The sequence below is a fragment of the Mastigoproctus giganteus genome, chromosome 14 (assembly GCF_048544385.1).
Source record: "Mastigoproctus giganteus isolate SK-2022 chromosome 14, ASM4854438v1, whole genome shotgun sequence".
NCBI lineage: Eukaryota > Metazoa > Arthropoda > Arachnida > Uropygi > Thelyphonidae > Mastigoproctus > Mastigoproctus giganteus.
The window spans coordinates 42853804-42866660 of NC_143588.1; the positions used below are offsets into that span (position 1 = coordinate 42853804).

At 36.3% G+C, this 12857-nt stretch overlaps 1 protein-coding gene across 1 annotated transcript in view; it reads left to right on the forward strand.

The window, feature by feature from the left end:
• The first annotated feature begins 466 nt into the window (after nt 1–466).
• The window catches only part of LOC150075087 (uncharacterized), a 119662-nt gene continuing 107271 nt past the window's right edge, over nt 467–12857 (forward strand). The window contains exon 1 of the mRNA XM_090389088.1: nt 467–720. The gene's annotated coding sequence lies outside the window, so the exon portion shown is untranslated. The remainder of the gene's footprint in view (nt 721–12857) is intronic.

Genomic DNA, 12857 nt, shown 5'->3' on the forward strand with positions numbered 1-12857 from the left:
AGGAAGTGCTCCCATTCGATTAACCAATTACTTAATAGAATTCAAATCTCACTTTAAAAAAAAAGAAAACTGGTGGAACATAGTAGTTTTTAAAAAATATCTTAGCCCAAATTATAGTTTAAGCATCCTTAATTAAAATATCCAGAAGCCCTTCACTAACCTTGTAAATAAATAAATAAAGAATCCGCTTCATAAAGGATCCTCTTCAAGCGGTTAGCTTCTGTAACCATTTGAACCAAACCCATTAAAGTTTTTAAGAAACGTACGAACTGTATTACGCAAGAAACTTGACACATTTCTGGTAGCGATGTCAATGCTAAGATGCAAAAACACAATGCAAGGTTGTGTCAGTTAAATTTCCCACGTTCTGCTTATCACTCCTCCATATCTCCCTCCCAGCCAGTAGACTCGTCTAACACCACCTGCGTGCCGCTACGAAGAAGTCAATACCAGTACGAGAACTAAGTTCGAAGAGCGTAGTATCTCGCTCATACGGTTTTACGTTAGTAAGCGCGTTGTCATAGAAATGACCCTCTGTTAGCTTGGTGTTTGTGCATGTCATATGGTGGAAACTTGTTCCTCCTCACTGAAAGATACCGGACATCCCGTCAGCTGGTTTACTCCTATGTTGCATGCTGGGCTTCTCTTCGTGTTGTAAAACGGACAGGAAGTTTATAACAATGAATAGGGATATTACTGGCGGACTGCACATGGCACGTGGTGAGACCATCTTTTCACGTTTATATATTACATTTGATTAGATAGGAGTTGTATTTGTGCTTTGTTCATGACGGAGACTATATTTATAAACTAAAGATTTTGTGATTTTATACTACGGGATTTAGTTATCTTTGGAATGAGTACAGTCCGTTACACAACTGGTTGTCTCTGAACAGCTTCAGTATGCTGAGCAAAGATAGTTGATGAGTTTGGGAATTGCGTTAACCGTTGTTGATCCGTTTGGAAGAACTGTTTTAATTTCGTCTTTCAACTGTTTAACGAAAATCTTCTATCTTTTATCTTTCTGTGATTTTGTTTATGGGGTTATCAGATTGTGTTAAAGGGTGTTAAAATCATCAAATTGTGTTTCTTAACCTGTAGTCCCCAGGCTGCTTGTGGTCTGTGCATTGATTAAAAATCAGTGGATTGATTTTATTATATATTTTTAACAGAAAGCTAGTTTTACAACAATGTTTTCTTAGATCGCATTTGTCATAATAATATAATTTCTATTATTTTAGTGAAATCAAAGATATAAAATATATCGGTAGTCTGCTTAAAATTTGTCAATTGAAGGCGATCCTCAACGTTGAGAAGATATCGAGTGAAATCAGTCACTATCGTAGATTGATCACACGATGCGTTTTACAATCCAGATAAAGGGATGTTTCAGTCCCTGTTAAAATCGTAACGTACGTAGTAATGTATATTATCATTTTGAAAAGTAATCAAATAAATTTAATTGTGTCGTCTGGAATTCAAGTATTTGCCACAATTGGCGTGACATAATTTTATCTGCTTTTTTTTTTTTTTTTTTTTTTTGAAACAATTTTTTGCGTTCAGTTTGGGATTCGTGGGGGATAACAAGGGGATAGGGTCTTCTAAGCTCTTCCAAAGTTGTTCGGCCAGGTCTGAAATATTTTCCTCTTCTAAACTGCCTTCCAGCACTTCAACTTTGTCGACATTCCCAGCAGTCGTGTTTGCAGCATGATTATCGTAGTCGTGATTATGAAATATTTACCACTCGTCATACGATAGCCAAGTCACCAGTCAGGTATGTTCACAGTCACTGTTTTATGAGGGGGAATGTCTGTGACTAACACTATAATCACTTATAAGACAGTTTCTTTCCTCCCCCCCCCCCCCTTCTTACCTCATGCGCATTTCTTGGAGTTTGGCGAAACGCGATCTAGTTAGCCAGGTAATCTATCTCATGTGAATTCTGATTTTAATGTGTGACAGCTTCTCAATTACGGCAGTGTGCGTGTTACGACTTACGTTATACTTTAGCAACTTCAAGTATGTGTTATACTTTGGATGATGATTGTTATTGAAAATAAAATTGAGAATAAGAATGTAATTCTCTAAAGTGCGGTTGCATTACTAGTTTGTTTTTTAGGGTGGAGGATTGTGGTTTGTAACGGTATATGGAGGCAGATTATATATAAAATATAGACATTTAAAAATCCAGTTTAAAATGTATTTTAAATTATCTGTTTTTAATATTCAGTGAAACATAAAGGTAGTTATCCAGCGTTGGGCTTGTCTGGTGTGAGATAACACTAGCGCTCCCCCTAGTAGTCTTGATCGAATTTATACTCCTAAGAATCTGAAGTTGTAAAACAAAATATTTTTCTGGATTAATTTGAAAATATATCTCCTTATAAAATTGTTTAAATTGTAAAAATGCAAGTTGTAGTAAAATACATTATGTCCTGTTGGTCGTACAGTTCTCTTTCATGGAGTAATAGTCTAAATTAACTGAAAGACGTAGAAGCGTAATGGATTCTAGGCTAGAAATCAAAACCATCCCATCAAACTCGTTGAATTTGATAGAAAAGTGTTCATTTGGTTGTTTGTCTTATTAATAGCGGTGTCGTAATACTTTGGTGTTTGGGGGAGGCGATTCGACATTGGTAAATTGATGTTTATTAAAATAATAACAGAACTTCTGCTGTTGTGTAATAGGCTGTCAGTTTTCAACCAGAGGATTGTAATTGTGAACCTCTAGGAACTCTTGAGATACGAATACAAAAATTAAAACGCAACGCAATCTCAGTAAAAGAAGGGCATTAAACATGTCATAACCAGTGGACAAGGGTGTAGTTGCAGAGTTTTTTTTTTTTTTTCTTTGTTTAAAAGGGGTGTTGATCACTAAAAGAAAGTTCCGAACTACTTCGCTAAGCAAACTCTAGTTAGAGAGGGGTGGGAGAACTGATAAAATAATCCTACGGTTTAAGGATGTTGATTGATGTGTCAGGTCATTTCTATGAATTGTATCTAAGCACATCACGAAAAATAAAAGAAATATAATTTCTTTTATTTCTCATACTCAGATCTCCTTATTGAAATGAGATGTCACCATCCCTTCATTGCTGCTGTCAACAGCAGCGCTATATTTCAGATGATGTGCAGCCGCCTGCTTTGATAACTTAGCATCATATTAAATTAGTAAACTAATTATCAATCAATGCGTCATTGTTTTTGATTCACGGTTCTATTTAGTTTTAAAGTTGGTTCAGTTAAGACATTTAAATACTATATTTATTCTTACTATTACGATGTTTAATAAATTATTAATTTGGTATATTTTAATAAGCTTTTTTGTTTTATAGAAAATTAAAATAATTTCACTTTTTGCTTGTAGATTTTTCATACAAACTGTTTCATATTGCGTAAGGTGAGGAATTTATTTATGGTTTTGTTATGGAGCAATGTAATAAGGGGATGTGTGCGAATTGCTAAATGGATAATTTTCGCAGTCACTTAGGCACTTTTTCCCTTTCCCTGTGGCTGTAATTGTTAAAACACTGACCATTTAAACATTATTTAAATACTGATATATATGTATATATTGTTCATTCTTACTTTAATCCTGACATAAACACATCATTAGTATACCTCTCCATTGGTCAGTTGCCGAAGTAACACTTTTTTTTTTTAAGTGACCATTAATAGCTTTACTTATGATGTGATTTGTTTAAGTCGGGTTGATTAATAGAGTATAATTAATTCAATGATTTTAATGCTTGCAGCAGAAAATTTTTTTGTTACGAACGAGTTACCTTGAATTTCACTACGTCTGAATAAATAGGGTTTCGAACCTTATTGACAAAAGTGTTATAGAAGTTGTTCGATGAGGAATACCATGAGGAATTTAAGTTAGAACTTCGAAATTATAAAATAGCTAATGCTGTTTTGGCTTTTTCAAAAGGATGAAAAGTAAGGGCTGTTAGTGCCTGACATTTACTATTTGATAACCACGTCAGATAAGTGTCGGGCACTTTTTCAGTAAACCGGAAATACTGTCAGCGCAGCGTCTCACTCTTAAAAGTAAATAGCAGATTAAAAAGCAGTTTGTGAGCATTACTGCTGAACCACAAACACGAGAGACAAGATAGGCTTCCATTGTTTCATCAAATTAGTGCTGATTTTGAAATTGTGATAATTTCTGACCTCTCTATACAGGCTATTGTTAAAACTTCTGCACTTTTAAACTTTCGTGAATGCACAGAGTTGTACTGGAAAGTAATGCCCCTTTCCTGAGAAAATAAATTTTCATCATATAATCCGGGAGCTGCATAAGGTCAAAGGAATGTCCAAATTAGAGACTACAAGAATATTTTTGTATTTTGTGGTATCGCGCGGATTCGACCTCGCGGAATGCGTAATTCTGTATTTTTTAACTCTGACTATTCGGCGAAGTGCAGCAGACCTTAGCGCAGGGGTGGCGAACCTATGGCACGCATAAAAATTAAGGGCACGCGGAATTCAGAGCGTCCAAAAAAATTTTCAAACTTCGAAACAACATCACTCCAGAATCCACCTTGAGTCGTGAACTACGCACACCCATTCTGTCTGCCAGGCATGTAGTGACATAACACCATTCAGTAAATAGTGTTTATGCAGCGATTTGTTTGAGGTTAGAGTGGTGAGACGTACGATACTCAAGACGAAATTGTCTTGAGTATCGCCTTCCCGAGGGGCACGTGAGGGTAGTTTTTTAAAAGGTTTATCCAATTTTGGCACGGACCCTTAAAAAGGTTCGCCACCCCTGAGCGAGTTACTTCGGACGATTCTTGAGTCCGTCTGAATTTTCTTGGTGGCTTCCCATTCAGCGCAGCTCCAACTACACAGGACCCATTAAATAAAACATTTTAGGAACTAATTTCGTTTTCTTCTCTAATTGTTATTAGTATAATGATCCACGTTCACGTAGTGTGAACATGATCTAGTCCTTTTTCCCGGTATTTTAGGCGACATGAGTTCTTTCACATATCTCACTAAACTGTCGACGGGCAGACATTGATTTCGTAACGTGCTCTATAAAAATGTCTAACGGTGTTTCTGCGTATGAATCAAAAGGCAGGTTCATATTTGGGACGACCATACTTCCCTTTTATTTATATATATATATATAAGCGATTGGTTCGTTGCTGTGTGGCATATCGATTCTGGTCACAGTGCGCTGGTTCATATGAAATACTAGTTCCTTCTTTTGTTTGCTTTATCATGTATTAAATGTATGAAACGAACATGAGAAAGACTACTATTTAAAAGACAGTCTGTTTATATTCTCTCATGACCACTAGGTCAGACGAGTTTAAACTATCATTTTAACAAGAACACAATTGTTAATAGTATTTTGCAGTCACCTGAGCTTGAACCACGGTAAACTCTAACGCATGTGCTACTACACACCGGTTCTTGACCACTCGTCCACGTCGTGCCTTCAATGTGCTGTGCTGTGTTATTTCTTTCGATACATCAAGTAGTAATGAATAATTCATACTTTACAATGCAATTCTAATTTATTTTTCATGCTTTCATTCACTACGTTCAGAATATAACTTGTTGACATTTACTCTACTGTGATTTGAAAATTCGGAGCCATCGGTAGAGGAAAGCTGCCTTCGTGAACTTACTAAACATCGTGCTTGACAAGATAAATGTTTTTCACTTAAGACCAATTTTGAATGAAATTAGCCAGGTAGGATAAACTGGACCAGACAGAGCTACGAGAATTGGAAGGTCGTTGTGCGTCAGGGGTAAATGAACTTGTCCAGTGTGCGACGAACAAGTAGTGAGCCCAAGGTTATCCTAACGATGCTATATGTAAGAGCGGTTCTTCAAGGTGATTTTCCTCTGTTTGCTAGAGAAAACCGGAATACTTGAAGAAGAATGTTTACTACACGTCTGTCAACTAGACATCCCTCATAACTTTGAGAAGAGGGGGAGTCTATAGGGGATTTTCGGTTTGAGAGTAAACGGAAGCATCCGAAGTATGCACCTTGCAGTCCCACTTGACTAGATATGGTATGTGATGATATTTAATGACGGGTTTTTGAACAACTAGATTTACCTTAAAGATAAAAAAAAGATTACAGGATTTTCACTGATAAACTGCCAATTTGTAAAAATTTCTGGTGCAGTATGGCCAAATGCATAGTTTTTTTTTTTTTTGTTTTTTTTAACTTTTATCATGCTTTGTAAATGTTCCACCGTGAAACTTTATTGCTTTACTGAGGTGTGGGAGGATTGTTGAGAATTTAGTTTCCATGGTAAGTTGTACATCTAGTTTAACTTGAAGAATGGGTCTTGTTTCGTTTACAATGCACAGCAAAAAAAAAAAAAAAAAAAAACCGTTGTAAAAAAAAACACACCAAGTAAATAAGAAAATACAAATTCAGTTGACTTTGAATTTATTCAAACTGTCAGCCTGAACTACCTGCGAGGGCAACTTGTTCTAGCAATTAACGACTCTGACGAGTTTTAAAATCTAGTCGTATAACTAAAATTTGGCCTAGTTTTCAACCATCGATGATACTGTATTGTTAAAAATTCAGAATATCAGAATGATTCTTAAGATGCAGTGTCGAAGTAGTGGTCACAAAAAAGAGTTATTTAGAAGATACCACATTTCTATTAAAATCAAATTATTTCCGATTAATTTAATGTTCTTTTCTTTTCTTTTTTTTATCCCTGTGTGTCAGCAGCCCGTTCTAGACTGATGAGTACATGTAATTATCAGGTGTAATATGTCATGGCACTTACCTTAAGGCAGTCCACTACAGCAACGCTAAATTAATTGTTAAAATAGAAAATATGTGAGAAATTTATAAATTCCAGGTTTCCGATTGGATAGAAACAAATGGTTGTTCGAACAAATATTAACTGCATCGTGTTAATGACAGATGCCTTGCACCATTTTTCTTCCAGGGTCAAGAAAATGGGCTTTGAAGTTGCTTAGCTAGTTCTTAAAAAAATAGGATTTATAACTAACATTTGGAGTACTGTGTTCAAGTATGGAAACATCGTCTGAAAAAACACAGAGTTTAAAGGGTCCAAAGAGGAGCAATTCGAATTGTGAGATCGGCGAAAGGACAACCGTCAGGAAAGATTCCTATTATGTGTGCTACGGAACTTGGCAACCAGGCACCTCAGAGGTGACCTGATTGAGGTTTATAAGGTACTGAGAGAGATTATTAAATGAATGAAGGTGGAATTTTCACTGTTATAAAGAATTCCAGAATTAGGGGCCATAAATTCGAATTATAAGGGTTATGATTTAGATTAGATTGTAGGAAGTTTTTAGTCAGAGTCGTTAATTGCTAGAACAAGTTGCCCTCGCAGGTAGTTCAGGCTGACAGTTTGAATAAATTCAAAGTCAACTGAATTTGTATTTTCTTATTTACTTGGTGTGTTTTTTTTTGACCGTGCAGAAAATTCTGTGGCTTCCTTGCACTATATTGCGAATACTGTTATTATTAATATTAGGACTAAGTTGCGTAAACCCAGATGATGCATAGAAGCGGACTTTCTTCATCAGCCAAATAAAAATTATAAATAATAAAACAAAATATAATATTCATATTATTCACATTCCTGCAAGATAACCATGTAATTCTACCTTTAGTTTAGCCAGAATCACTGCCTCTACCACTTTTGGTACCTTATTCCAGTATTACACAACGCACTGCCCATTAGTGAATAAGATAATAATTAGAAATGGAGGTAAATTAACAAGTGAGCTTAAGAAGCTATTAGCGAGCGGAGGGCAGAAGCTTAAAATTAAGTTGCAGTCATTGTGGTTTTAAACCGGAATGGTCTTAGTAACGTCTATATTAAATGACTCATTGGACGCCAATAGACATCACATTTTTCTGCGATACGATCGCAGACCTCTTTAGATTTATCGTTTTACACTCCTCAGGTGCCAATAGCCGGTTTGCGTCAAGGGTTTAAAATATAAGAAAAATTAATTTGTCTTCGTTAACTTGGTACGAACCGGCTCCATTTTTATACCTCCTTATTAACTATTCTCTGAACAGTTGACTAAAACTGGTAGTGTTAGTCTCCCTTTTCCATTTATAACCTTGTCGGTCTGATTCGGAATTCCAGATTACCGTTTTGTGTGCCGTGTTTTAGACAAGGTTGATATTTTAATGATTAAGCGATTCGTCTCTTGCGGTAACTGTTAGCTTTACGTACTAATGTCAATTAAAAGCAAAGTCAAATAGTATAAATCGTACAAAAAGAAACTTCCACTGCTTCAAACCGACCTATTTGGACATGCACAAATTTTGAAATCAGTATGATTAGTGTAGGACCTACTGGAAGTTAATTAATACAGCGAGAACCGGAATCGCCCATTTGACAAGAACGAACTTAATATCCTACTGGAAAATTCCTGGAGAAGGCGCTCACATGAGCAATTACTTTAGATTCTCATGCTTATTAATTCTAGAAGTTAAATTTGAATTGAACTGGTTAAGTCAACGAATCCAGACACGACAGAAATACCAGAAACCAACTGTAACACCCACAGGGTGTGAGGGGCTTCAGGTTAAACCCCCCGCAACAATTTCTGGATACGTCTTTTATCACAAACATATAGTGAATGGCTGATATAATGAATGCGGAATTTGAATATTGTAAATACAGTGAATTTAGAAAGGATAGAAATGATAGAACTTGGAGGAGGGGTTATACATTTAATTATCAAATACAGTAATGTAAATTCAAGATGAGCGTATCCAATAGCAAACTATATAGTCAGTCCGGCGTAATATCAGTATTATTAAGGCCAAATGATGCAAGCATGCGACTTTTGAAATGAAATATCGAGACAAAGTGGTGATTATTCCATTATATAAAGCAGTGGTAAAGCCATTGCATAGAGACTTGGATATACCGTTTCAGGAAAGATGTGGACCTGTTTGAAAGGGTTAGAGAAGAGCGATAAGCTTGGTCAAAGGTAAACCCAGCATAAAGCGGTATCCTTATCCAAAGGGAATTAAGTTAAGTCAGTTGTTGCAGTGTTTGGAATCCAGGCATCAGGAGAGGGCCTGATCGTGGTATTTAAGGGTTTGAAAAGGTTTAGTATACTAACCGCCGAGGGCATCGTCACACTTAGTCACGTGACGGGTCATAGATTTAAATTGCAATGCGATAACTGTAAAATTAATGTCCGAAAATTTTCCTTTATTGAGTGTTCGAATTAACTCCCACTCTGTTCAAGGTTGAAAGTTTATCTACGATATCAGTTACACTGGGTGTTTTTTTTTTATGTTCATCAGAAATATGATATGCTTCCTTGCATAACTTTGCGAATACACCAACCTTGCTTTTCATTAACGATTGAAAATCTCTGAAAAAAATTTTGTAGTGTTCCCCCTCTTCTACATTGCGAAATCTACTATTGATATCCAAGTATTTAAAGCAGCAGAGAAGTGGGTGATGCGTAAATGAACTTGACACAGTTTCATTGGTGCTACATGTATGTACATGTAGCGCACAAAAAATTCCCAACATTAACAAAGCTTTGTAGGCGTATTTATACACGCTTATAAAGATACCTATGTTTATATGTATCTTTATAGATGAACTGGTGATTTAGAGTAGTTTGTAAGAGTTTTTAAATATTGGGATGAACACTTAAGCCTTTATTCTGTAAACTAGTTGCTTATAAATAAGATTTTTTTGCACACATCATGCCTTATGACCCTTATTAAGCTATCAATTTAGAGGATTGTAAATAATTCTGTCTCTCCTGGCACAGTTTATACTTAATAATACGCTTGACGCATTAATCCAGTTTTTCGAAGAAAACAATAACATCAGTTAATAGAATCACATCATCGCCCTACAGCAGGTAACAGATTTTTTTTTTTTTCAATTGTTGACCGCGACAGAGATGCAGGGAACAGGTTAGACCGTTAGAGCATTAGATTCAATACAGTAGAGCCTCCCTGAAAACATCACTGTAACTATTCAAGGCAGAAACAAAGGAATACGAATATTCGGTGTATTTAAATACGATCAGGCTTTCTCTGTTACATTTCAAGTCATATTTCCTGCATCTGACATGAATTATTAAAAATATTGATTTAAGTTTTTTTTGTTGTGTAATCTATGCGCATGTGAACGGTAATCAGGTCATAATACTAATAGTGGCACGTGATGAAAGAAAGCAAGCGTATGAGCTTATTTAGCATCAGCCAAAAAAAAAAAAAAAAAATTCCCGCACCGATTCCCTCTAAATGTTTGTCCAGTTTCTCCTTCAATTTATTTAAGCTATCAACTTCCACAACGGCAGATGGAAGTTTGTTCCAGCAATTAACCACCCGCTGGCTAAAGGCAAATTTCCCCACATCTATGTGAGGCCTCCAGACCTGTACTCAAGGCGTGGCCTGACCATTGCCTTATACAAAGGGATAATCGCCTCCTTTTCCCTGCTAGCTGTATATCATTGACAAAACCCCATGACTTGCTCTGGCAGCCTGTCTGCATTCCTAAAAAAACTTCATATCTGACTGCACAATTAGTTCCAGGTCCCTTTCATTTTCTACCACCCTGAGTGTAGTACCACACAGTTGGTACGTTCCACTGGGGTTACTTCTCAGCCCATCTGCCCAAATTTTCTAGATCCTGTTGCAGTAGCCCACTGCCATTACTGTCATTAACAACCCTGCCAACCTTTGTATCATCTGCAAACTTCGACACTAAGCTTGATATGATATACCTTCATCAATATCATTGATAAATATACAAAACAACAGTGGACCCAACACCGAACCCTGTGGGACTCCACTGATAACATTAGTCCACGAAGAGCAGCGTCCATTGATTACCACGCTGTCTTCTCCCACTCAACCACCCTTTTATCCATTTTAGCAACTTACCCTTAATACTATTCTGCTCCAATTTATACAGTAGTCTTCCATGCCCAACAGTGTCAAAAGCTTTCCTAAAATCCAAGTGTATGATGTCAAAATCATTTTTTGCATTCAGTTCCTTTGTGACCACATCATAGTATCCAATCAAATGTCAGACAAGACTTTCTCTTAACAAACCCATGCTGTGTCTGAATTATTGCTGCAGCCTTGTCTAGATTATTCTGCAGTGCATCTTTAACCATTGATTCCATTATTTTACCCGGAACAGAAGTTAAACTAACAGGTCTGTAATTATTCGTGTCACCCTTCGATCCCCCTTAATCACTGCACTGCTTGCATCTTAACAGTTACTTGTAATTAAAATAAGGATGCATATTATATTAGCCTATTCGGAGTATTTAAATGCGATGAAGATTGATGGCGCTAATGGCGTGTATGGCAAACGTTTCTAGATCCTGTTGCAGTAGCACACTGCCATTACTGTCATTAACAACCCTGCCAACCTTTGTATCATCTGCAAACTTCGACACGTTATTCAGCCCGCATAAATATTGAAACGCCGTAGAAGAAAACCGGATGCTCTCTATTAAATCCATCACCCACGAATTTAATTGGCATTCAAGTCTTCAAGCCAACAAATTCACTGTGGGAATTTTCAAAAGCTCATAATAGTTAAGTAACTGTTAAGGTGGCGATAACAACTTCACCAGTAGTTAGGTCTGCTTTTGGATTAAGAACGCATTTAACTACTCAGACCAAATGGGTAATTTAAATTTAAAGCAAAGGATTTCAGTTTATTACCGAAGCAGATTCGGGTCACTTGTATGACAGTTCGTAAACGTACGAGTTTTAAAGTGATGAAATGTCATTTCCTTGTGCATATTAGTAATTTGGTGCATGGAAACAAAGCCTACACTGCATAAAAAAAAAAAAAAAAAAAAAAAAAAATCCTGTTTCTTCATGATATTAGTTCTAATCTTCGTTAAATTTATTCAAACTGCCTACTTTCACAACATTAGATGGAATATTATTTCAACAATTAGCTGCTCTTTGGCTGAATGCAAGTTTCTGTACGTATATTCTGCAACCATCTTTTTTTTTTTCTTCAATTTAAATTTTTCCCCGTGTGTGTCACCTGAGAGAGTAATGATGCCATGAGCATTCAGTTTATTTATCCTTTTAAGGCTTAATACACTTTAATTCGGTCACCATATAAATGCATAGTTCTGAGAGGCTAGTTTACAGAAACCCTGTCTTTCTTGGTAAGAATATCCTTTTGTGTCTCCAACTAATCTTTTTGCTCTTCACTGGTCCCTTTCCAACAGATACGTCTGCTAAAATCACGGTTCCAAATTAAGCAGTATGCCAGATGTGGCCTAATCATTGCCTTATACAATGGAATAATCACTTTAACCCACTAGCAAAATTAATGTATTGATGGAACCCCATGGGCTATTCTAGTAGCTTTTTGCCTTGCTCATATAGTTTCATGTTGAACTGCGCAGTTTACCCCTAGATTTTATTTTCTCAGCAAGTACCTAGAGTTTTATGCTATCCAAATGACATTTTATTCTGGGATTACTGCTACCCAAGTGCAGTACCTTTGCATATGAATGTTAAACTTCAATTGCCAATTTTCACCAGTTCGCTTATTTTATCAAAATTTTACTTCAGTTCCCATATATTGTCGTTTTACTATTCTAAATTCAAAATTATTTTAATAGTTAATTCGATTGGTCAGGATGAACTTCTTCAAATCAGCCGAGCAGTCAAGAACAATGGCACTCAAGTACACGCTTCTTGAGTGGCTGTGGTTCAAGCCTGCGTCGCTACTAAATACTATAATGTTCTCGTATTTCTCCGTCTTGTGAACTCTTCTTATTTTCTGATCGTCCCGGAGTATAAACAGAATTTATTTATGAACGGCCGCCAGCCGCGTAGCAAGCTTTATGGTGCGTA